The sequence below is a fragment of the Zalophus californianus genome, chromosome 17 (assembly GCF_009762305.2).
Source record: "Zalophus californianus isolate mZalCal1 chromosome 17, mZalCal1.pri.v2, whole genome shotgun sequence".
Classification (NCBI taxonomy): domain Eukaryota; kingdom Metazoa; phylum Chordata; class Mammalia; order Carnivora; family Otariidae; genus Zalophus; species Zalophus californianus.
This window is the reverse complement of record NC_045611.1, coordinates 34291491-34318846: the sequence shown is the minus strand read 5'-3', so window position 1 is coordinate 34318846 and position 27356 is coordinate 34291491.

The following is a 27356-nucleotide window of genomic DNA, read 5'->3' as shown; positions in this document are numbered from 1 at the left end:
AATGTAGATTTCCATGTGGTTTTCCTGTGCCTGCATCTGGGCCAGCAGTGTCTGGAATCTCAGGATATGGGTATTGCAGGCCCCCAAAGCTGCCTACACCCATTCCAGTCCAGACAGAGTCTTGGTGTGGGGGCAGGGATACCTAGGTGCCAAAGGAGGCACCCACTCTCCCAAGTTGTATCTTTAGGCTTGAGGACTCTTTAACATCTCCAAAGAGCCCTTGTTCCTCTTCTGCTTCCAATATGGTGAGTATCCATAATTTGGATAGAAAGGCCTTTCAGGAGAAAGTTTCCCCGGGGTTCTGCAATAGTATTTAGGTGGGAGCATTTAGTTGGTGCTGGCTTAGATCAGAGAGATGGGCTCAGGGACTCAGGCAGTGGCCCTGACCATCTGTGGGCTCCAGACCCTGAGTTCTGGGTACCCACAAGAGCCTCTGTGAAGAACAGTAGTGACTCCATGATGACTTGCATCTGAAGAGAGCTTGCTGCCATACACATTTCTCATCCTCATTCTGCAGGTCACTGTGACCCAGACTTTGTGCTCCAGTGTCAGAGAAGACAGGAGGAAACAATGAAGGTAGCCTAGCAGACCCAGAGCTCATCCAAGGGAGCCTGTGCTGAACCAGAGGTAGGGCATATCCTACCCACCCATCCTACCTGGGGTCCTCTATTCCTTGGGTGTTTCAGTCGGCTGAGAAGAGTTCATCGAGCTTCTACTTTATGCCCCACACTACTCTGAGTGTTGGGAAGAGCACACTCGGCCAACAGGTAGACAAGAACCTTCCTCTCATTCAAGAGCTCATACTCTCTTGTGGAGAGACAGCTAGAAAGCAAGGAAACAGATCAGCAAGATCATTTCAGATCTGAGGGATATAGTGGCATGGGGGGCAGAATGGGATGTCAGGGAAGGCATCTCTGAAGAACTGACACATGGGTTGAGAACTAAATGCAGAGCAGCCTCGTGAAGACCAGGGGAAGTATCCCAGGTAGAAGCAACAGCAAGTCAAGGACCTGTGCCTGGAAAGAACTGTTTAGGAATGAGCCTGGAGAGTTTGAGCAACAGCATGGATGCTGGAGGACCTGGCAGGAACCAAGGTGAAGAGTGGAGACTGGAGAGGTTAGCAGGGGCCAGATCACACAGAGTGTGCAGGCCACGGGAAGGGGGGCTGGAGTACTGGCTTGTAGTCTGTCTCCTCCAAAATCCTTGAGGACATAATGCCCGATAGGCTGTCCAGTGCCAGGTCCCTAGAGAAATCCCTAGGAAGGAAAGCTTGTTCCACTGCTAGCTTCAGGGAGTTGGGTGAGGTATGCCTGGGAACATTCCCGGGGGGGCAGTGAAATGAGGTAGTTAAGGATGGAGAATCTTAAAGTCAGGTGACCAAATCTCCATGGATAAAATCTAAGGATGTGGTCTTGAGTATGTTACATAACTTGGGTTCCATTTTTCTCATCTGTAAGAAGGGAATAATAGTATACCCACTTGTCATGGGTATTGAGAGGGTTAGATGCAGTAGTGAAATTCTAGAAATACTAGCATGGAGTAATGTTCCATAAATATTAGCCAGCCAAGGCTATTGGTTATGTGGAAAGGAATATGTCATCTACTAAGAGGGTGTCTTGAGGGAGGTAAGTTCTTGATTTCTATAGTCCTTTTGGATCGATAGTAGTAGTAAAAACAGCATCTCACTTTGCTCCAGGCTCTGCGCTTGCTGATATCATTAAATTCTCAGGACTGTAGGAGTAAGAACTAATCTGATCCCATTTTTCAAATCAAGGCAGTGACATCCAGAGAAGTTAGTTGACTTTCTAACTTTGCTGACACATGGCAGAACCAGAACCGAAGATACAGGTGTGTTTGACTCTGGAGCCCAGGATCATGGCCACTTTGCTAAGTGGCCTCTGTAAAAGTTCTCCCCTCCCTCCTTTGAGCTCCCCAAGTTCTACCTACATGATTCACCCCTCCCTCCAAGCCCTGAGATGCCACTCAGACCTGTGTCTTTCCTAGTTCTCTCTTTAAGGATGTGCGGCTAAGCCCACTATTTCTACAGCACCCAAAATTTGTCAAGGCTATGTACATCCAGCATCTTACTTAACCATCACTGTAACCTCCACATCCCTCACCTGGATGCATCAGCCAAGGCTCCGAGGGGCTAAGGCATGGTCAGTCCAGTGGCACTAGCCTCATATGCTTTTACTTCTGTCCAGCCCTCTGACAGGACACCAGACTGATTCTCAGGGCTGGAACTGGAGCAGACACTCCCCAAACCAAATTGTTGGATTTGATGAAATTGAATTGGGATGGGAATGGGTTTCAGACCTGGAAGCAGAGGAATATAACGTACCTGGACTCTTAGTCTCAGAATCGTCCTGAACTGTAGCCTTCATCAGCCGGTGGCCTTGATGTCATGGCCAAGGCTGGGTTGAGCCAGGCCTCCGGGAAAACCCAGCCAGGAACTGCAGTGCGGGAGTCCGCTCCACAGACACAAGCCATTACAGCATCTCTTGCCTGCCCGCCAAGCTTCCTTCCCTCCCCCGCCGACACCTCCACCCCAACCCTCACCTAAAGTACCAGCAGGAGCTCTCACTCTTCTCCTGGCCCCCACCCTGCTGCCATCTGCCAGGCCGTGCGCTGGCCTAGCTGTGCCCAGGAGTGGGCACCATGCCATGGCAGCACACAGGCCTGCATGCCGGGCGGCCGGGCGAGCATGTGTGAGCCCTGCGTGTGCTGTGAGGCTGCTGCACGGCCAGGCTTCTCAGGCAGGGAGGGCAGCCATGTGGCATGATTGGCAGGTGGGGTGGGAATGCAGTCCTGGGAGGGGATGCAGGCAGGCTGCGCACTTCTGCAGCTGCCCGAGTAAGACCCCCAACAGCAGTTGGGTTCAGAGGGGTGGGTGATGGGGAGGTGGGCTAGCTGGACAATAACAACGCAGCTTCCTGTGTTGCTGCTGAGTCAGCTCTGGATGCACATGGAGGGGTTCAGAGCCCTATCCCTCTTTGGAAAAACCTTGCTTTAGTGACAAAACTTTGCGTTAGTGACCATTTATTGAACACTTACTGCTTGCCAGGAACTATGCCAAGTGCTCTCTTAGAGGGTACCAGGATAGATGGCATCAAGTCCTCGCCACAACCCCATGAGGTAGTGGTTACTATCATCCTCATTGTTTGATGGAGGAAATAGAGCTTCTGGAGAGAACTTGGTTGCCTGAAGTCACCCTGGGGGTAAATGTCCAGGCTAGGACTCAACCCCAGGTCTATTCTACTCCAAATGCCAGGGTGTGTGTCCTGACAGTGCTGTGTCCAGCACTCCACTCTTCCACATTTGGGAAGCTCCCACTGGCTCTCTGTGACCTGTATTTTCTTAAGTGACATTTATGGGGCACTTACTGTTTGCTTGAATGGGCTGGATATTGGGAAGAGAGTGAATAACATTGACAAACTTCCAGCCACTTAGTGTTTCACTAGGAGATTCTAAATGAACTGCAGACTAAGAAGAACCACTGGACCAGAGTCCCAAACCTGACTGACAATCAGAACCACCAGAAGAACTTAAAAAATATGTCCCAGACCCACCTGAGCTTCCTGAATCTGAGTCTCTACGAGAGGGTGCTGGTATCTGGACTATTCAGAGGTTCCCAAATAATTCTGATGGGATGGAGAGTCCATGGTACTCAAACTCAGGGGAAGAAATGATTCCTGGATGTTGGTGTGGTCAGGGAAGGGTTCCAGGAGAAGCGCAAGCATGAGTGTGTGTATGTGTGTGTGTGTGTGTGTGTGTGTGTGTGAGAGAGAGAGAGAGAGAGAGAGAGAGTGTTGGGTGGGGGCATTTCATGCGGGAGTTGGGACAGGGACAACAGGAGTGCAGGCTCAGCAACAGGCCTGGGCAGCGTGTGTTTGGGCAAGGCAAAGCTGCTACCATCAGAGTGCAAAGACAGAAGTGAAGCCTCAGGGATGAGGCCAGAAAGTACTGTGGTTACCACGGAAGGCTCAGGGGCTAGCCTTCATCAAGCATTTATTATGCACTTACTACATGCTGGGCAGTTTTGCACACTGGGCGTTTAGCAGCGGATGGGCAGATGGGAGGAGGAATTTTAGTCATAGATAAAGGAGTGAGGAGACAATGCTGGACATGGGGCAGAGGTGTGCTCCTTAGAAGACAAGCAGAAATGGAGATGGGGAGCAGGCAGCTCTCTCTGGAGTAAGAACAATGCAGGCAAGGACAGCAAGCAGCACAGGCTCTGCTGAGGCAAGCTTTGCAGGGCCTATTGGTAGAGTATCTCCCAGGCCAGTGTGGCCAGGACAGAGCAAGTGAGAGGTCAGCGGGAGACAAGGCTGGGAGATGGGCAGGGCTGGGCGCCAGGAACCACACAGACCAAGGCACATGGGGGGCGGGTGGTGCTTAGATTGAAGTTGAAAGAAAACCTTGTGCTTCCCCAACCTCAGGATCCGGTCGAGTTGCAGACTGACTAGAGGGAGTCAGGCCCAAGAGGCGGACACAGGCGGGCTGACGGGGCTTCCGCTGCAGAAAGGCCTCCCCTCTTCTCCTCAGGCTTTTAATGGTCCTTCCTCTCCCCTCCCCTACCTTCTTCTCAAGCTCTCACGTTTCCCCTTGTCTTTCCAATGCTTGGTCTCAAAATCATCCTTGCTATATCTCTCCATGGAAAAGCCCAATCTGCCTGTGTAGCAATTCCCTGCAAGCACCTGCCTGTGCTCCCCAGAGGGGCACTATTTGGCCAGGTGACCGTGGGGCGGGGGTGGGGTGGGGTGGGGGGAGACATCCCAGGTCCTCAGGCACCCTCGCCACCTGCAGTTCCTACAAAGACATTGCTCCGAAGGTGGCTTTGTTCTGCAGGAAGGCAAATATGAGTGATTTGTCACCTTCACACTCACGATTTACCATACAATTGGCCCAATGCTGCAGCATTAAGAAACTTAATGTTTTTAAGCAAAAGTTAATTGATTGAAATTAGGTAGATGGCAACAGCTGTGGAATGGCAAAAAAAAAGTACTTATTTAACTGCTGAAGCTCAAGTTAAACTGGGGATGGCTTGCAAACCACTTAGTGCGGATTCACGGGAGTCATCCAAGCACTTGCGTGCCCCTGTGTGTGTGCGTGCGTGTGCGTGCATGTGAAGAGAGGTGGGCCTCCAGATTTCCAACATTCAGAATCTAAAGAGTCATCTGGTACAACTGTCCAAGCATGGCGGTATCCCCTCTGTCCTATCTTCAACCCTGGGATATGTAGAAAAGCCTCTTTTGACAGTTTTTTTAAAAATTATTATTATAAAAATTCTTTTGGAGACATTTAATTGTCTTTTCCACCAGAGCAGCAAGGTCAGTGAGAGGGGCCCAACGGGGAAGGGGGCCAAGACCCATATCATTATGAAGAGCATCAAATGCCAGAACCGTCTCCCCCTTCCCCATCTTGGAAGTTGACTTTTTGACCAAATCAATCTCGTCATCCTATTTTGGTGACACCACCCAAGAGCTAAGCCAGGCATTAGTAAAATTCAGTGCAAGGGGGCTCTAGCTATAGAGTCCATCATGTCCACTGTGCTGTGGTGAACGACTTATATACATGTAAGAAGCCACGCACGGTCCATGCCTGGAGCTCCTGCAGAACTCAGCCTGACCCTGTCCCGTGGGAGAAATAAACTCATTAGAACCCATAGATAATAATGCCCAATACTGCGCGTTTCAGCATGATTTCATACTTTCCCTCCTTTTGTCCCTACATATAAAAAGAAACCACAAAAGGTATTTACATAGTGAATCCCTTTTCAAATATTTTCCTTCAATCAAACCAAGGCCAGTTCCACAGACACTGAATTAATCACAGGTAGTTTCTTATAAACTCCAGCTTTCACTCTCTATTTTTCTGGATCTTCCTTCTCTTTTCCAGCCAATTCCTCCCTCTCTCTTACAACTCCTATGCTCCAGACACATCCTGGCTGTCTTTCTGCTCTCAACATGTCAAGGATTTGAGCCTACCTTTGAGTGGATCCTCTTTTGGTCCAGACTTTGGAATATTTGGTTTTACCTGATCATTCTGATTTCAGCCCGAATTTCACCTCCTCAGAGCCTTCCACCTGAACTAATCAGAACCTTCCTCCTTATGATTGCTTATTGATTGACTGCTTATATAATCGATAATTCCGTAATTATCTTCTTAGCGCTACCCAGTATTTTCATGTTTCTATTGATTCTGTGTCTGTTGTTACTTTAAAACGAGACTGAAAACTATGGCCTGTGGGTTAAATCCAGCCCATGAGCTATTTTTGGTATGGCCCAGAAGATAAGAATTTTTTTATATTTTTAAATGTCTGGGGGTCAAAAAGAAAAATAATATTGCATGGCAGGAAAATGATATGAAATTCAAATTTCAGTGCTCAAAATTGAAGGTTTTTATTAAGATATAATTGATATATAACATTATATTAGTTTCAGGTATATGGCATAATGATTTGGTATTTGTATAACATTGTGAAATGATCACGACATTAAGTCTAGTTAACATCCTCAAAATTAAAGTTTTATGGATGCACAGCCATGCCCATTCATTTCTGTATTGTCTGTGGCTGCTTTCGCAGCTGTCTGGGACAACAGCAGAGCTGAATGGTTGTGGCAGAAACTGTATGGACCACAAGCCTAATACATTTACTGTCTGACCCTTCATAGAACAGGTTTGCTGACTCCAGATCCAGAATGAGAGATACAAAAAAACAGAGACCCTGTCTTACTCTCTCCTCTTGCCAAAGTCCTTTCTCCATAGTATTTGTTGAATGAAATTGCTTTTCTCCTGGATGACTCTTAGCTTGCTCTTTAAGATTCAGCAGAGCCCCTACTTCCACAAGCCCTCTCTGACCATCCCCCCACCAAGTCTGGGGTGAGTCTCTCCCCTTGCGCTCCCCGGTATCATGAGCTATCACTGGCATAACACTTGGTAATAACAAGAGCTGACATTTGTTGAGTCTTTGCCATGGGTCAGAGCACCTTGTTACTGGCTTTGCTTGTATTTCCTTTGTCCTCACACATCCCAGTGAGGTAGCTACTATTATGATGCCCATTTTATAGATGAGGGAGTTGGAGGCACAGAGGTTACCAGCCCAAGGTTACACAGCATGTTGGTGACAAACAGAAATATGAGCTTGGGCAGTCTGACTCTTGTGCTTTTTTGTTCCCTTATCTGTCTCCCCACTCAGAGATGAGCTCCTTGGGTATGGGGCTATGCCTTCTTCATTTCTGTGTCCTAAGGCCTGATCAAGTAGGGACTAGAAATGATGGTTGAGTGAATCCATTTTTGCTGCACCAGAGACTCTTTGGCCTAATCCACCACATACATCTCGCTTCTTCCTCTTCCATTCATGCACACTTCATTCATTCAAACATGTCTTCCGCTTGAAGGTAGTCCGGGCCAATGCCAACATCTTCATTGGACACACAGAGAAATCAAGGCCCTGAGGGATTAAGGGAAATGCCTAAGACCAGTGAGTGGCTGAGTCAGAGTCAGAACACAGGAGTCTCGCCTGGAAGTTTCACCAGATCCAGCTCTTTGATCTATGGATGGAGAAACCGTCCTATTGGCAGGCAGATCAAGGGCACCCCTTTGGTTTTGTCTTGTGAAGTTCTTTGTTACCAAGAATTAAAACATGACCAACCCCCCCAGGCAATTTTTCTGTGATGTCCTTGACTGATTTCACCTGACAGGTGCTATCCAGGCACACGTTGCAATCAAATGCCAGGCTGCCCCTGCCCCCCTGCCCTGTTCCTCCTCCTCCCTCCCTCTTCCTGCACACATACTCCTGCCTCCAAGGGCACAGGCTTCCTGACCAGCCAGCCATGCTCTAAAGCACAAACAGGGTAGGAAATGAAAACCCCGGGAAGAGCAGATGATGCGGGCAGGAGGTGGAGGTACCTCCACTCAGTGTGATCTGCTCGGCTCCCCAGGCTGGCAAGAAAAACTTAAACATTATTTACTCAACCATGTGAGGGTTGAAACCAATATCTGCTGGCCATCTGTTCAGCCGAGTGACCCCTCGGAACTTCTTGCCCCCCCAACCCTGTGACGTCAGCATCATTTCTTCTCAACCATCTCGCTGCTTCATGGCTCTCTCTCTTCCCCCGAGGGTTGGCATGGGAAGGGGTGGGAAGGCTCTGTGGTGTGCAGGGACAGCACTGCAGAACTCATTCCAGACATGCAGCCGTGGAGGTTATTGTTAAACTTCCAGCACCTGGTGTTTGGGACTGCTTTGTCATATGAGGCTTCTTTCCTATTCAGTGAGGTTCAGTGGGAGCCCCACATCCTGCTTCATCCACTGCCAGTGGCCCTAGTTCTGACACCAACTAACGGTGTAAGCTTAGGCAAGTCCTGTCCTAGCTTCAGGTCTCAGTTTCCCTATTGAGTACACATGGGCATGGACCAGCTCCTCTTCAAGGTCTGTTTCAGCCATAATGTCTCCCCAGCCCCTCCTCTTTGGGGCATATACCCCATTTCTGACTCAGGACCCTCACACCAGACATTGCCAATTCTCCTCCTCCAGGGAGGCTCTATTCCCTGCTGCACCCATTTACCTGTATCGGTCAAAGATGGCTCCTCGCCATGATGCCTTCCTGTTACCTGGCAACCATTATCCCCATGCAGGGCTCCCCATGCACATACACACTCACACACACAGGGCCCGATGAGGGAGGAGACCTGGTAAGGCACAAAAGACAACTGTGTCTACTGGGCAGGAATCAGGATGCACAGGAAAAAGGTTCTGGTGCAAAGAGCATTGGGTTGAGAATAAGAAGAGGTGAGTTCCAGGGGCGCCTGGGTGACTCAGTCATTAGGCGTCTGCCTTCGGCTCAGGTCATGATCCCAGGGTCCTGGAATCGAGCCCCGCATCAGGCTTCCTGCCCAGCAGGAAGCTGCTTCTCCCTCTCCCACTCCCCCTGCTTGTGTTCCCTCTCACTAAATATCTCTCTGTCAAATAAATAAATAAAATCTTAAAAAAAAAGAAGAGGTGAGTTCCAACCCCCTATGCTGATGGCAGATTGCTGTGTGATTCTTTCCCACTCCAGGCCTCAGTTTCCCTATTTGTGTAGCAGGGCAGTGTGATTTCCTACCAGGTCCTCAACTAAAGTTCTTTTGCACAATAAAAGAATTGGGTCTTGGCATCTTGGGAAATATATGGAATGGAGCATAATTCTATAGCTATGGTCCCATCATGTTTATCTGCATGCAGAGGGGCTAAGGCAGTGGCTGAGGTCAATTAGGTACCAGGCCCATGAGCTCCAACTAATGGTGCGCTAGAGGTAGCTTGGCTCCTGAGAGCTGACTGTGTGCATCTCTTCCCAACTCCGTGTTCTGTGTTGGAAGCTTGAAATTGGCCATGGTGGGAGTGTTTACTCCATGGTAACTGGCAAACTCTACAAATCAGAGATTTTTTTTTTTTTTTGAGAGCCATTTTTACCTATGTATCAGCACGCCGACTACCTCCAGCCCCTTCAGACAGCGATTTCGCACAAAAGGCAGAGCCTCTCCTGAGTTTCCCCCAATGGTAGCCACACCCTTGTATCCTGCAGAGGGCATTCCACTGGCCACTTTCCTGCCAGGTGGGCCTCTAGGAATGCAGATCCAGAATGATGAAAGAAGAAGGGGAAGGGGCACTTGCTTCTAGAGATTCCTGTTTGTGGCAGCTGGGAGTAAATTACACAAAGACTAGAGCATTTATGTGCTATTTGGAAAGACACGTTAATACCAGGGTGTTAAAATATGTAAATAGCATAAACATGTACCACATCCTAATTACTGGTTTGCATTATCAAGTCATTTACTCTTTATGACATTTTACGACTCTTCAGCCGTGTCAGCAAACACTTAGCAGAACCTCCCACCATGGATGATGGAACACATTGCCCAGCCTCCTGCTACGGGGACACCAAGGGCTGAGGCAAAACAAAGCCTTCCTGTTCCAGGTGCCTGGGCTGTGGAGGAAGACGCCCATTGTCGGAGGTTCTCTTTGTGTGAACAACATATGTTCCTGCTTCCTGGCATTTTCTCTGTGGTTCTCTCATCCCACTTCTCACGGAGGCAGATTTATATGCCGGCTAATGAGAGCTGACATTTCTGGTGCTGGTTGCTACGATTGCTGCAGGAACTGAGCCTAGTGCAGGTGTCAACCAATCGCAATGGCGGTTTCCCTGAACGCTTCTTAAAGCAGCGTACAGTCACGACTGGAGAAGCTGCCTGCTCTGAGAGGCACCGTGACTTTCGGATTATCCAGCCTAGGTTCCAGCCTTGGAATCTGCCCGCTCTTTGGGCTCTCTGTCAGCTCCAAGGGAAGAAGGTTTCTTGTCGGAGCAGACGGGTTTGAATTTGATGGCTTCCTGGTTCTCTTTACAGAGTTCATTTAGACCAGAGGACTCTACACAGGAGGCACACACACCAGTTCCTGTTCATAGCTGCATTTTGCTTGGTCCCTAAAGAGTTATTTTTTTTTTAAAAATGATTTTCCTTGCCAGTTTTTTAAAAACTGGGACATTTCACATAAAAGTTCAGATTTCTCGATTTTCAGAAAAAATACAAAAACATTGCAATTCTTGTCTGATATAAGGTGGAAATCATCAGTTGGAGAGGTGTAGGGGTGGGTATAGGGGAGCAGCTATGAGAATGGCTTCTGGCTTCAATGGTCTGGGTTCAAATCTGGACTTAATTGCTGTGTGACTTTGAGCAATTCACTTAACCTCTCTGCTTCAGTCACTTCATCTATAGCAAAGGGGGAGGGGGACAATTCCCTAAGTCATCCAGTTATAAGCACTCAGAATAATACCTTGCACTTATTAAGGGCTATGTGAGATTTATTTATTATGACTAATGGCTGTTGCCTTTAGGTGGGGTGTGTTGTCCTCCTGTGTTAGACCCTGGAACTCTCCTGTGCTAAGACAGGAGACATGACCCAGGTTCTGACAAAGTTACCAGTAGTGGCAACATTGCAAGTGAGCAGGTGCGGTGGTATCCCTACGTATGGCCGGAACATGGAGGAGGAGGGGAAGGAACATTCTAATAGCGCCCCTCGCATTTTTAGCATCAGCTGTTTACATCCGTCAAGGTCCAGCATATTCTCCAAATGACAGGTTCACAGAGTGAATAATTCTGCACTGGAGGTTATTAAAGATCGGGGGTAGCTAGCAGGAAGAAGGGAACAGAGAGGTGAATGGGAACAATTTCCATTAAAATGGAGTTGAGAGACAAAAGGCACATGGAGAACTATTTTGAGCCGAAGGCAGGTGACACAGGATTCAAAATTTAATGAGCCTTAAATGCCATTGGATGAATATAGCTGGAGACGTACAGTTACATCAGAAAAGGCCCACACAGTTGCATGCTTTCCCATAATACTCAATTTTTTAACAGCTCCTTAGAACTAACAAGCTAAAACTCAGTCAAATGAGGGAGTCATAACTATTTGCAGCTAAGTGATCTTTCAGCTGCACAGGGAGAGGTAGCCCCCGCCTACCCGGCTGCTGGTGTGTCACCCTGTGCTTGGGGACACAGGCCTCCACGCTTACCTGAATGCCCACACCCCCCACACTCACCATTTGGAGGTACCCCCTGCGTCTTTGCCTCCTCTCCTCCAGGCCCTCGTTGGGATGCCACCTTCAGCTTCTCAGCGGGGTGGGTTCTGTCGTTGTCTGCGACAGTTGTGTTCCCTGCAGGGTGCTGCTGAGTGGCTGGGCTCTGGTAAAGGGCTTGCATTTGTCTCATGCGTAAACAGAGGGAGTCAAATTCATTTCACAGCTGAGGTTGTTAGCCTCTGACAAGACCAGGGAGTTTGGGAAAAATGAAGTCCCATCCTGCCTCTGAAACACATACTTATTCGGAAGTAAAGCCCCCACAATGCAGCGAGGATTCCCGAGGGCCTTTCTGGCTTCCCTTGCAAGTTCCCTGGCAGCGTTCCACATGTATTGGAGCTTTGCCACACAGACACGGGAGGTCAGGGTGTCTGGGGGCAATCACAGAGAGGGAGGAATGGAGACCTGGGGGCACACGGGAAGCCTCTCCTGCCCCTCCGTGCCCGACGCCCCCCAAGCCGCCCGTTCCTAAGCTTGTGGTCCACCCGCCCCCTCCTGTCCCAGCCACCAATGCTGCCCTTGCTTGGCTGTGACAGCCCTAGTCCCCAAAGCTTCAGCCATTCTTATGCCCGATTTTTGCCATATCCTTTGTGTCAGTAGCACTTAGTACATTCAAACACCTGTGTTAGCCTCAGCGTAAACAACAGTACCTGAAATCACAGGTCTGATGTGCCGGCTTTATTTTTTTCCACTATGCATGAAAATAAATACATAACCATCAACATGGAAAATGTCTCTGCATACCACCTAACACCCTCTTGTGAGCACCCAGCGATGAAGGCTTGATGCTTCTGGAACACTGCTCTAGAGGCAGTGGGAAGGACTTGTTACCCCAGAAACATCTGGAGGGGTCATGACACCAGGTTTGTGGCTGAGGGGGATTTGAATTCAGAGCCAAAGCTTGAAAGAACAACTCCTCTGGATATGGTTTGGAGATGTGTTTTTCTCTCCCACCAAAAGATTTGATTGGTCTTGAAAGATAAAGATATCAAGCATTTTAGGCTTAGAAATCCAATCAGGAAATTGAAACATAAGGAAGAATGGGGGAGGGGTAGGCTGGGAGACAGGCCACCAGTTTCCATCTAGGAGGGAGGAAAGGATGTTTTCCAAAGTAGCTCCCAGGAGCTGGCAAAAAGAAAAAAGAAAAAAAAAAGAAAATTCTTGTTGCCCTTCAGAGCCACTCTCCCTTGACCACATGACCACAAGGAAAAGGGTTTTAAGGCCTACATTAGTTTGCCAAAGTACCTCAGGAGCGCCTGGGTGGCTCAGTCATTAAGCGTCTGACTTCGGCTCAGGTCATGATCCCAGGGTCCTGGGATCGAGCCCCACATCAGGCTCCCTGCTCAGCGGGGAGCCTGCTTCTCCCTCTCCCACTCCGCCTGTTTGTGTTCCCTCTCTCACTGTCTCTCTCTGTCAAATAAATAAATAAAATCTTAAAAATTAAAAAAAAAAAAGTACCTCAGACAAGTTGGTTTAAACAAGAGAAGTGTATTTTCTCACAGTCTATGAGCTCAAAGGGTCAGCGGGGTTGGTTTCCTCCAGAGCCTCTCCTTGGCTTGTGGATGCCAGTCTTAACACGGTCTTCTCTCTGGACATGTCTGCATCCAGATATGTCCAGGACATGTCTGCATCCAGATATGTCCAGAGAGACATCCTCTTCTTATAAGGACACTGGTCACATTGGGGGAGGGCCCAACCCCATGATCTCACTGAACCTGAATTACCTCTTACATCCAAAAAAGGTCAAATTCTGAGGTACTGAGGGTTAGGACTTCGACGTATGAATTTGGGGGGGACTCAAGATCTTTGGAATCAAGGAAATGAAATGTTGAAATGTTGTGTTAGAGCTCCATTTGGCTGCCTTAAGTGATGGGATTGTTGTATGGCCACCTAAGCCTGAGGAGAATAGGAATCTCTTGGCATCCCAGAAAAGGCTGTTGTCAGCACTTTGGGCCAACAAGCTTGCAGGCACCTGGTGTCACAGGCTCTTCCCTTACAAGAGACACTCTGGACCATTCACATTATTCTTCTCTGCTCTGAGCTTCTGTGTCTCTGCTTCTCTTTGTGGCTCCACTCACCTCCCTAATCACTGGCAGCCAACTGGGCCACTCCCTAATTCCTGATTCACATTCCAGACTGAACAGTCTGGTCTCCCTGATGACTCTGCCACAGCTTTTTCTCACACCTAGCAATCCCATACTTCCCTGGTCCCCTGATGAATGGGTCAGCATCTCATCCCAGGCCTAATCATGGTGGTCAGGCCTGCTTTCTTGTGAAGGTGACAGTGACTGGCCGATAGCACTACTGATAGAGAGGGAAAATATCTGGAGGTATTTATTAATCAAGGTTTCCCCCTCCTAGATATTTCCTGATATCTCATAGCCCTCCCCATTAGGCAGGAAGCCATGGACCATCCAGTCTTCAAGAGAGGGGCGTCACATCAGGATCAACGAGCAAAGGAATCTGATTTATAAGCAAGGTTCAGGCTTAAAACAGATTTAGAAGAATATTTGGTAGTTTCAGGCAGATTTTGCTGCCCCTGAAGATATAAAACTTCTCTAGTCTGGAAGAGAGAGAGAGAGAGAGATTTGGATGGGAATAAAGGGGGATAGAAGCTGGTGTCTTCCTAAGAAGAGCTCTTCCACCCTAGGAGATCTGAGACCAGAGGAGACTCCCACTCCCTTCTTGGGGCCTCTCCCTAGGAATTCCCCAGTACCCAGCATGGAGAAGGAGCAGTAGAGGTGAAAGCCACAGGGCATGTCTAGGCAGAAAGGGCACACACAGCCCACCAGCGTTTGTTGGGGTTTCAGAGTCGGGTTGGAGAGCAGCCATTCCTATCCCTCTCCTGTTCCCTGCCTCTCCCTCGCCACCCCTCCCCACTTTGTGAGGAATACACAAGTAGTTAAGAGCAGAAGCCAGACTGGGAGAGGCCCTAAGGTCAGGAGTGAAGGGTTTCGGGGATTGGGGGGATGGGGTAGCCGGGTGATGAGTATTAAGGAGGGCAGGTGTTGTGATGAGCACTGGGTGTTATACGCAACTAATGGATCATTGAACACTACATCAAAAACTAATGACGTACTATACAGTGGCTAACTGAACATGATAAAAAATAAATAAAATTAAAAAAATAAAATGAAATAAAATACAGAGCTAATAAAAAAAAAGGAATGAAGGATGACACAGTCACAGCTGAGAATCAGTCAATACTGTACACTTCTTTAGAGGACACCAGCATGAATCAGTGACAACCAAGGACCAGATACCCCACCCATTAGCCCTGCCCCTAGCAGTTAGCAACAATCCTGGGGGGGAAAGGAAATCTCAAATTAACTGAGTATAATTTTCTTCTACCTAGTTGAAAGGAGACAAATAATGATGATGAAGTTCAGTGTATCAGTTTCCTTTGCTGCTGTAACAAACACCACAAATTTAGTGCTTGAAACAACACAAATTCTTACAGTTCTGAAGATTAAAAGTCTGATACTGTTTCTGAATGGGCTAAAACCAAGATGTCTACAGGACTGTATTTCTTTTGAAGATTCTAGGGGAGAATCTGCTTCTTTGACTTTTTTAGCTTCTGCAGGTCTCCCCAAATCAACTTGAGGCCTCTTCCTCCATCTTCAAAGCCAGTAATGGCAGGTCAAGTCCCTCAAATCTTGTATCACTCCGATGTTCCAGAGTCACATCTCCCTTTCTGCCTCCCTATTCCACTTTCCATAAGTTTCCTTACGCTTATGATTACATTGGGCCCACCTGCATAATCCAGAATAATCTTATAGTCAGCTGTTAAGCAACCTTAATTCCATGTACAAATTAAAGTCCCCTTTGCCATATGGTCACAGCCTCTGGGGACAAGGATGTGAATATCTTTTAGGGGCCATTGTTCTGCTTTTCACATTTAGTGAATAGGTCAGTAAATATATATTTCTTGCCCACCTGAGTTGGTGGCCTGAAATTGTGGTCATGACACTGGTGTGTCTAATACAAAAAGAGACTCTGGTTTTCAGGTTCAAGATGAGGAAGTGTCATGAGTTTTCATCCTTGCATGACTTTGCTATAAGAAACAGGGTCAGACCAACAACTGGACCCAAACTTGGGGAGAGAGACTTGAACTCAAGGGTCATGAAATCATAGAATCTTAGAGCTGTAAATACCTGGGGTTGGGAGGTCTCTCACACGGGCCAGGAATATGCTTCATATCATTTCACTTCCATTTTCGCCTCCACCATCTGGTCCACAATTTCCCTCCTCTGCCAGCCTCCTAGGTCCACTGCCTGTTTTTGTTTTCCTCGTGGTCATTTCCCCACACAGTGGTCAGAGAGATCTTCGAAAGGGACCAATCAAATTGCAGAACTTTCTGTGCTCAAAGCCCTCGAAGGGCTCCCCTCTCCTTGTAGGATGCACTCCAGACTCTGTTCCATGGCCCATACAGCCATGTCATGTGATGCCATCTGTCTCTCCTCCAGCACTCTTCCCCTCTTCTGTTTTCTAGCAAACTTGATCTTTCTCTGTTCTTCGTTCACGTCAGGCTGGTCCTCATCCTGGGATTTGAGACATGCTATTCCCTTTAACTGGAAATGCTCTTCCCTAGATCTTTCTGTGGTTCTCTTCCTCACCTCATTCAGGTCCCTTTTTCAGATAGGCCTTCCCCAGGCACCCTCTGCCCCCCTTTGGTGTCCTTTATCACAAGTACCACCAGCTATGACATGTGTTTTCTCCTTTCTCTTCTGTCCCCTCTAGAATATAAGCTTCAAGAGAGCCAGGACCCTGGCAGCTTTATTGATCCTCATTTATCCCACCCATCCAGCACATTGCCTGGCACATGAAAGAGTCTCAATAAATATTTGTCAAATGAATGAATGAATGAATGCCCAGTCGGCCCCAAGTACCACTCTGAGAAGCCACCTTTACCAGGGACTAGTGCACCATGTTGTTAATAAATTGAACACCTATTTCATTCAGAATTAGAAAAACCATTTCTATCAACAGAAGATGCTTGCAAATTCTGTCCACAGTAAGGACTTCCCATGGTAGGTACTGGGAGACACTCGACCTCCCTGAGGTTGGGGAAGACTAATCGCATGTCAGGACTGTGATAGGTACCCAGAGGGAAGCAAAGATGAACATAACATGGCATCTTCCCACAAGGAAATTATAGAAGGGGAGGGCAAGATAGACACATACGCACATTTTGTTTTGTTTTGTTTTCCTGAAGCAGAATGACATAAAACATAAAATATGAATAAACCTCAGAAGGAACAAATGAACTTTGGTGACTTTGCTCTCTGAAATGGTGGCCTGTGTCTTCTGTCGATTGATTTCAACCAGAGGACGTTAATTATATTGCTTAATTACACCAGCATTTTTTTTTTTTAGCATTAATTCCCCACTGGGTTCCTGATATTTGCCTTACATTATTGCCAAGCACTGGAGAGGAGCAACAAACACAAGAAGGCTCTTAATATTTGGAATTCTCAGCCCTGCTGTGAGTTATTTGCCTTTCCATTTGGAGATGGAGGACGCAAACCCTTCATCTGTTCCCTCGACCTGTGAGCCGGGCTGTAGGAAAAAGGAGGGCTGGAATACAGTGGCGAGGCATCCAGAGGACATTCTTGGCTTTGCAAGACACCAGAAGATTTCTCTTTTGACCCTCTCAACCTTCACATGAAGGAAATCATGGCTCCTCTATTTTACAAATGAGGAAACTGGGGCATAGACTGGAGAAGTGCTTTATTTGCCTATAGTTAAGACAATCAGGGCAAAGGTGGGATTAGAACTCACATCTGCAAACTCCAAGCCTAAAGTGTTTGCAACTAAACATGAACTTTTCACCAGGATATTTACGCTTGTGCCAAGTCACACAACACACTGCATAACTTATCCTTAACAAATATTATTTTTTCCTATTGACAGCTTTAGGTTAGCATATGTGTTTAATTAACATTTCTAATTAAAACCATAATGTGTAAAAATAAAAAATGTCTTTATATCTGTAAATGATGCCAATCTGGACGTGCTAGGTAAATTATTTTAATTTTCCTGGTGAGATCATCTGATAAAATTTTATAAAATGGAACCGGTGGGAACAAGTCGAAAGCTCCTAGCCAGCTCTCCACCAAGGCTCAGATCAGGGAGCAGGGGGTGCTCTAAAGGGCCTTTTTGGATCTGGGATAGACAAGTACATTCTCTAGGGCAACATGTGTGTTCTCCTTAAGAAATTCACTTGGAGGAGACAGGTGATTGGATGGTATGGAATGTAAGAGAGGACTTTGCTGCCACATGGCAAAGAGAGGGAAAAAAACCTATAAAGAGATGGTTGTAAAGTGGAGGACATTTTAAATAGGAATGGCTTTGATTTGTTATTCTATTTCCACATGGCCCAAAAGAGGACTAAGAGCAGGTTATGCCACTCATTTATGAACACGCATGGTGGATTGCTCTTGCCTGCGGTAAGATTTCCCAAAACCTTAATCATTGCACAATTGTTGTGATATCCTAGAGCTACGTGTCCTATTGTTCACCTAATTTTTTACTTTTAATTGAGTCATTCCACTTAAATAAATTCATGTACAAAGGAACTTTCACATCACTATCACAAACAGAAAACCAGTATAAATAATATGTATATGTGTACATATTAAAATAACTCCTAGGGGCGCCTGGGTGGCTCAGTTGGTTAAATGTCTGCCTTCAGTTCAGGTCATGATCTCAGGGTCCTGGGCTGAGCCCCACTTTGGGCTCCCTGCTCCGTGGGGAGTCTATTTCTCCCTCCCCTTCTGCTCCTGTTTGTGCTTTCTCGCTATCTCTGTCAAATAAATAAATAAAATCTTAAAAAATAACTATGAAAAATAAATAAAATAAGTAACTACTAAGAAATGATTGTGGGACTCCAATAACCATCTCCTCTGCTGTTCATGGCCTGTGTACCATGCTTTAGAATTCATTGGACTCCACTCTACCAGAACATCTTCACAAATAATTGATAGAATTTTGAAAATTTATAACTTGGTAATGGTAGTCTTAAATTCATAATTGAATTGGTAGAAAATTCATAACTGAAAAAGTTGTGATAAATGAAGTAGACTTCAAAAAACAAAAGACATAATATAAGTATATCTTCCCTTCAATTGTTCAGCTAGAGCTACACATGTGTATCTTCCCTCCCCCCATCCCTGAGTGTGCAAATTTACTGGGGTCTTCAAAAGCCCCCAAGATATCACAAGCCCTTTAAATCTCAAGCCCTGGAGGATTCCTCTGGAGAAGTCCACCATCCCAGATCTCATGGTCCCTCCAAGCTATTCTCTGTTGTTCCTTTCCCAAGCGTGGAATGCATGACTCTCTCTCTGCTGAGGTTGGGATAGGAGTCCCTGCCTTCCTTCTCCTGCTATCCTCAAAGACAGCCCTCTCACTTTGTTCTTTCAACACTAGAATTTGGTGGCCCATCAAACTCAGAACAGAAAACATTAGCAACCAAGCTTGTAAATAACATGTGTGTGAAGGGACACATTCCTCTTTGTATGAGGGCAGATTGGGCATGATCTGCCTGGAAGTGAAGGTAAACCATATTTCGTCCTTCCACTGCAGCAGGAAGAAAAAGAAGCTAACCCTCCATAATACAATAAGCTGTGTATTCGTGTACTGCTAATATAATCCATTTGATTGTTAGGGAGGCATCCTATGTGTCAAGCATATCATCTCACTTCATCTACACACCAGCCATGAGGTGCACAAACAAGGACATGGAAGCTCAGAGAAGCTGAGCAAGGAGTCCACAATTACCCAGTTTGTCAGTAAGGGGAAGAATCAGGATTTGGATCTAGCACTACTTTGCTAGTGGTGGTTTGTGGATCATAAGCACCTTGCAAACTGCAAATAACTGTACAGATATCAGACTCATTACTGTTTTTCTAAGGATGACTCTAATTATTCTCACTTGCAGATAAGGAAAATGAGATAAGTGATGTTTTTCCTGATAAATCAGTCCACACCAGTGTTAAAACTTGAGTCCCTCTGTCCAGTGGTGCCCGTTGTGGTTACTGATGCCCAAGCTAAAGGAAAAGACATTGGAAATGCCTAATTCTTTTCTAATTATAAAGGAATATGTGGCAAAGATAATACTGATAACCCCCACAATGGCAGGGCAGGTTATTTCATACATTGCAGGTGGAGAGCCATTGGGACATTCTTTCTGGAGGGCAGTGTGGTAGAGTACGTTACACTTTTTAAGAGCATAGAACCCATGACCTAGTAATGCCACTGCTCAATAGCTGTCTTGGGGCAATCCTTTCCCACATACTCAAAGAGGCACATACTCAAAGAGGCACAACCAAGAAAGTTTGTAGAGCAGAAACTCAGAAATGATGAGCCGCATTTTATCCAAAAAGAGAATGGTTGAATATATGCATTACATTGATACTGTGGAGTCTCATGCAGGCATTAAAAAATGAGGGGCTAGAACTCCATGAGAGCACCAAAAGCTTTCTGAGATGCATGGGTAAGATGGGACAACTACAGAATAATAAGTATGTATATACCTCTGTAAGAGAATATGATCTAGGGCACCTGGGTGGCTCAGTTGGTTAAGCAACTGCCTTCAGCTCAGGTCATGATCCTGGAGTCCCGGGATCAAGTCCCGGGATCGAGTCCCGCATCGGGCTCCCTGCTCAGCAAGGAGTCTGCTTCTCCCTCTGACCCTCCCCCCTCTCATGTGCTCTCTCTCTCTCATTCTTTCTCTCAAATAAATAATTAAAATCTTGAAAAAAAAAAAAGAGAATATGATCTGGAAAGACATGAATCAAATGATGACACTAGGGTTAAGCTGGTCAACTGGCAGGTGGAAGATGGAGTGAAATTTTTGTACTCTTTTATTTCTCTTTTTAAAGTGAGAATGTTCACATTACTTATGTAACTAAAAAACAAAAATTAATAATGTTCATTTAGATAATTTTAAAATACAGTATGTAGGTCAGTTATAAGGAAGAAAATTATAAATTAACACCCAAAGATAATCATCACTAACATTTAGCATTATGTCTTTTTTTTTGCTTATACACACACATTTGATTTTTTATATAATTGGGAACTGATATATCTGTAATTTTACTAAATAAGGTATTTCCTGTGTCATGGCAGTTTTCTTTTAAGTTTATTTAATAGTTTTAAGTGACAAATTTTACTTTGATGCAGTTACTATTTTAAAAATTTTTTATTGAGATAAAATTCACAAAACTTAAACGTTACCAATTTAACCACTTTGAACTGTACAATGCAGTTGTTTTTCGTGTCTTTTGCAACCGCCACTGATAATTCCACAACATTTTCAATACCTAAAACAGAACCTTCATATCCATTAAGAATTCATTTCCATTCCTCCATCCCTCCAGTCCCTGAAAACCACTAATCTTCTTTTCTATGGAAATGTCTATTCTGGACATTTCATGCAAATGGAATCATACAATATGTGCTCTTTTATGACTGGCTTCTTTCACTTAACATAATGTTTTTAAGATTCATCCACAGTGAAGCATGTATCAGTACTTCAATTTCATTTTATTGCCAAATAATATTTCATTGTATGGATATACCACATTTCATTTATGCATTCATCAGTTGATAAACATTTGGATTATTTCCATTGTTTGGCTATTATAAACAATGCTACTATGATCATCTGTGTGCAAGTTTTTGTGTGGCCATATAATTTCAATTATTTTGGTTATATATCTAAAAGATTGGAATTGCTTGGTCATATGGTAACTCTATGTTTCACTTTTTGATAAACCACCAAAATGTTTTCCTAGGTGGTTGCACCATTTACATTCTTACAAGCAACATACAAAGGCTCTGATTTCTTCCTGTCCTTGCCAACACTTGTTATTTTCCATTTCTGTAATGTTATATATACTAGTGTGTATGAAATGGTATCTCATTGTGATTTTGATTTGCATTTCCCTGATGACTTATATTAAGCATCTTTCCATGTGTTTGTTGACCACTTGCATGTCTTCTTTAGGGAAATGTCTATCAAGTCCTTTGTCCATTTTTCAGTTAGGTTATTTGTCCTTCAGTTGCTGAGTTATAAGAGTTCTTCATATATTCTGAATATTAGCTCTTTATCAGATACATAGTTTGCAGATATTTTCTCCCATTCTGTGAGTCGTCTTTTCATTTTTTATTGTACCCTGAATGCACAAAAGTTTTCTATTTTATGAAGTCCAAATTAGTTATTTTTTCTTTGGTTGCTTGCTTTTTTGGTATCATATTTAAGAAAATGTTTGCGTAATCCAAGGTCACAAAGATTTATCTTTCCTTTTAAGAGTTTAATAGTTTTAGCTCTTAAATTTTAAACTTTTATCCATTTTAAGTTAATTTGTGTATATGGTATGAAATAAGGGGCAAATTCATTCTTCACGTGTGGAGAATTTTCCCAATTCCATTTATTGGAAGGACTTCCCTTTCCAAACTGAATGGTCTTGACACTCTTGCAGATGTATCTGGGTTCTCAATTCTATTTCATTTATATGTAAGTCTACCTTTATGTCAGTGCCATGGTGTTTTGATTACTGTAGCTTATAGTGAATTTTGAAATCCAGAAGTATGAGTTCTACATCTTTGGCCTTCTTTTGTGAAGTTATTTTGGCTACTCTGGGTCCCTTGTACTTCCATATGAATTTTAAGATCAGCTTGTCCATTTTCACAAACATGATTGGAAATTTGGTAGAGATTGCATTGAATCCATAGAGTAATTTGGAGAATATTGCCATTTTGACAATACTAAGTATTCCAATCCATGAATGTCTTTCCATTTATTTAGGTTTTCAAAAAAATTCTTTCAAAAATGTTTTATAGTTTTCAGTGTATATGACTTACACTTCCTGGGGCATCTGGGTGGCTCAGTCAATTAACAGCCGACTCTTGGTTTCTGCTCAGGTCTTGATATCAGGCTTCTGAGATCTAGCACTGCACTGGGCTCTGTGCTCAGCAAGGAGTCTGCTTCTGGATTCTCTCTCTCCCTCTGACTCTGTCCCTCCCCGCCCCCCACTGGTGTGCGCTCTCTCAAATAAATAAATAAATCTTTAAAAAATCTTACACTTCCTTGATTAAATTTGTTCCTAAATATTTTAAATTTTATGCTACTGTAAATAGAACTGTTTTCTTAATTTCATTCTAGGATTGTTCATTGTTCATGCATTGAAATACAACTGATTTTTACATATTGATCTTGTATCCTGCAGCTTTGCTGAGCTCATTTATTAGTTCTAATAACTATTTTATGCATTCTCTAGAGTTATCTTTAAATGAGATGTCATCTGCAAATAGAAATAGTTATACTTCTTCCTTTCCAATTTGGATGCCTCTTATTTCTTGTTCTTGTCTAATTGTCCTGGCTAGAACTTTCAGTACAATTTGAATAGATATGATGAGAGCAGAAATCCTTGTCTCGTTCCTGATCTTAGAGGGAAGCATTTGCAGTCTTTGTCTGTTAAGTATGATGTTAGCTGTGGGTTTTTCATAGATATCTTTTATGAAATGGAGGAATTTCCCTTCTGTTCCTAGTTTGTTGAGTGTTTTTATTGTGGAGTGTTGGATTTTGTCAAATGCCTTTTCTGCATCAATTGAAATGTTCATGTGGGTTTTTCCCTCTGGTTCTATTAAGGGAATGTACCACATTGATTGATTTTCTTATGTTAAAAAACTTTTGTCTTCCTTGGATAAATCTTGGTCATGGTGAATAATCCTTTTTATATACTACTAGATTCAGCTTGCTAATTTTTGTTGAAGATTTTTGCATCCGTATCCATAAGGGATATTGGTCTGTAGTTTTATTGTGATGTCTTTATTTGGCTTTGGTATTAGGGTAATGCTAATCTCAGGATGAGTTAGGCAGTGTTTCTTTCTCCTCTATTTTTTGAAAGAAGTTGAGAGGGACTGGTGTTGATTTTTCCTTAAACATTTGGTCCTGGACTTTTTTTGTTGTTGTTGGAAGTTTTATTATTATTATTATCATTATTACTACTACTATTACTACTACTATTTCTACTCACTCAATCTCTTTATTTATTATAGATCTATGCAGATGTTCTATTTTTTGTTCAGTCAGTTTTGGTAATTTGTATGTTTTTAGAAATTTGTTCATTTCAGTTGTTGCCTAATTCCTTGGCATATGGTTGTTCATAGTATTCTCTTATAATCCTTTCTTATTCCTGTAAGGTCAGTAGTAATGTCCTTCTTTTCCTTCCTCACTCTGGTAATTTGAGTTTTCTCTTTTTTTCCTTGGTCAGTCTAGCTAAAGTTCTGTCCATTATTTTGATCTTTTTAAGAATCAACTTTCAGGTTTGTTCATTTTCTCTATTGTTTTTCTAGACTCTATTTCATTTATCTCTGCTCTAATCTTTATTATTTCCTTCCTTCCATTTGCTTTGGGTTTAATTTGTTCTTATTTTTGCCCTTTCTTAAGGTTGAAGGTTAGGATATTAATTTTGGATTTCTTTTTGATTGTAGGCATTTACATCTATAAACTTCCCTCTGGCACTGTTTTTGCTACATCCCAAAGGTTTTGGTACATTATATTTTCATTTTTTTCATTTCTTAAGTATTTTCTAATTTCCTTAGTGACTTGTGACTTTGATTCATTGGTCATCTAGGAACATGTTATTTAATTTCTACCTATTTATGAATTTTCCAGATTACTTTCTGTTTTGATTTCAGCTTAATTCCATTATAGCCAGAGAAGATATTTTGTATAATTTCAATTTTTAAAATTCACTGTGCTCTAACATGTTTCTCCTAGAGAATGTGCTCTAACACATTGTGCCCTAACATATTGTCTATCTTGGAGAATGTTCCATATGGATATGAGAAGAATGTATATTTTGTTACTGTTGGGTGTAGTGTTCGATAGGTGTCTTGTTAGTTCTGGCTGTTATATATTACTGTTCAAATCTGCTATTTTCTTGATGATCATCTTTCTGCTTGTTCTCTCCACTGTCAAAAGTGGACTATCAATGTCTGACTATTAGAACTGTGTATTTCTCCCCTCTTTTTTTTTTTAATTTTGCTGTTGTTTTTATTGTTATGTTAATCACCATACATTACATCATTAGTTTTTGATGTAGTGTTCCATGATTCATTGTTTCTGCATAACACCCAGTGCTCCACGCAGAACATGCCCTCCCTAATACCCATCACCAGGCTAACCCATCCCCCCACCCCTCTAGAGCTCTTAGTTTGTTTTTCAGAATCCATCATCTCTCATGGTTCATCTCCCCCTCCGATTTACCCCCTTCATTCTTCCCCTCCTGCTATCTTCTTTTTTTTCTCTTAACATATATTGCATTATTGTTTCAGAGGTACAGATCTGTGATTCAACAGTCTTGCACAATTCACAGCGCTCACCATAGCACATACCCTCCCCAATGTCTATCACCCAGCCACCCCATCCCTCCCACCCCCCACCACTCCAGCAACCCTCAGTTGGTTTACTGAGATTAGAAATTCCTCATATCAGTGAGGTCATATGATACGTCTTTCTCTGATTGACATTTCACTCAGCATAACACCCTCCAGTTCCATCCACAACATGCAAATGGCAAGATCTCATTTCTTTTGATGGTTGCATAATATTCCATTGTGTATATATACCACATATTTTCTATCCATTCATCTGTCGCTGGACATCTTGGCTTTTTGCACAGTTTGGATATCGTGAACATTGCTGCTATAAACATTGGGGTGTACGTACCCCTTCAGATCCCTACATTTGTATCTTTGTGGTAAATACCCAGTAGTGCAATTGCTGGATCGAATGGTAGCTCTATTTTCAACTGTTTGAGGAACCTCCATACTGTTTTCCAGAGTGGCTGCACCAGCTTGCATTCCCACCAAAAGTGTAGGAGGGTTCCCCTTTCTCCACATCCCCGGCAACACCTGTCGTTTCCTGACTTGGTAATTTTAGCCATTCTGACGGGTGTGAGGTGGTATCTCATTGAGGTTTTGATTTGGATTTCCCTGATGCCAAGTGATGTTGAGCACTTTTTCATGTGTCTGTTGGCCATTTGGATGTCTTCTTTGGAAAAATGTCTGTTCATGTCTTCTGCCCATTTCTTGATTGGATTATTTGTTCTTTGTGTGTTGAGTTTGATAAGTTCTTTATAAATTTTGGATACTAGCCCATTATCTGATATGTCACTTGCAAATATCTCCTCCCATTCTGTCGGTTGTCTTTTAGTTTTGTGGACTGTTTCTTTTGCTGTGCAAAAGTTTTTATCTTGATGAAATCCCAGTAGTTCATTTTGGCCCTTGCTTCCCTTGCCTTTGGCGATGTTTCTAGGAAGAAATTGCTGTGGCAGAGGTCAAAGAGGTTGCTGCCTGTGTTCTCCTTTAGGATTTTGATGGACTCCTGTCTCACATTTAGGGCTTTCAACCATTTGGAGTCTATTTTTGTATGTGGTGTAAGGAAATGGTCCAGTTTCATTCTTCTGCATGTGGCTGTCCAATTTTCCCAACACCATTTGTTGAACAGACTATCTTTCTTCCATTGGACATTCTTTCTTGCTTTGTCAAAGATTAGTTGACCATAGAGTTGAGGGTCCATTTCTGGGCTCTCTATTCTGTTCCATTGATCTATGTGTCTGTTTTTGGGCCAGTACCATACTGTCTTGATGATGACAGCTTTGTAATAGAGCTGGAAGTCCGGAATTGTGATGCCGCCAGCTTTGCTTTCTTTTTCAACATTCCTCTGGCTATTCGGGGTCTTTTCTGTTTCCATACAATTTTTGGATTATTTGTTCCATTTCTTTGAAAAAAGTGGATGGTATTTTGATGGGGATTGCATTGAATGTGTAGATTGCTCTAGGTAGCATTGACATCTTCACAATGTTTCTTCTTCCAATCCATGAGCATGGAACATTTTTCCATTTCTTTGTGTCTTCCTCAATTTCTTTCATGAGTATTTTATAGTTTTCTGAGTACAGATCCTTTGCCTCTTTGGTTAGATTCATTCCTAGGTATCTTATGGTTTTGGGTGCAATTGTAAATGGGATCGACTCTTTAATTTCTCTCTTTTCTTTTTGTTGTTGGTGTGTAGGAATGCCACTGATTTCTGTGCATTGATTTTATATCCTGCCACTTTACTGAATTCCCATATGAGTTCTAGCAGTTTTGGGGTGGAGTCTTTTGGGTTTTCCACATAAAGTATCATATCATCTGCAAAGAGTAAAGTTTGACTTCCTCTTTGCCGATTTGGATGCCTTTGATTTCTTTTTGTTGTCTGATTGCTGTGGCTAGGACTTCTAATACTATGTTGCATAGAGGCGGTGATAGTGGACATCCCTGCCGCATTCTTGACCTTAGGGGAAAAGCTCTCAGCTTTTCCCCATTGAGAATGATATTCGCTTTAGGTTTTTCATAGATGGCTTTTATGATATTGAGGTAGGTACCCTCTATCCCTATACTCTGAAGAGTTTTGATCAAGAAAGGATGCTGTACTTTGTCAAATGCTTTTTCTGCATCTATTGAGAGGATCATATGATTCTTGTTCTTTCTTTTGTTCATATATTGTATCACATTGATTGATTTGCAGGTGTTGAACCAAACTTGCAGCCCAGGGATAAATCCCACTGGGTCATGGTGAATAATCCTTTGAATGTACTGTTGGATCCTATTGGCTAGTATTTTGGTGAGATTTGTGACCTAGGATGTGATCTATTCTGAAGAATGTTCCATGGGCACTACAGAAGAATGTGT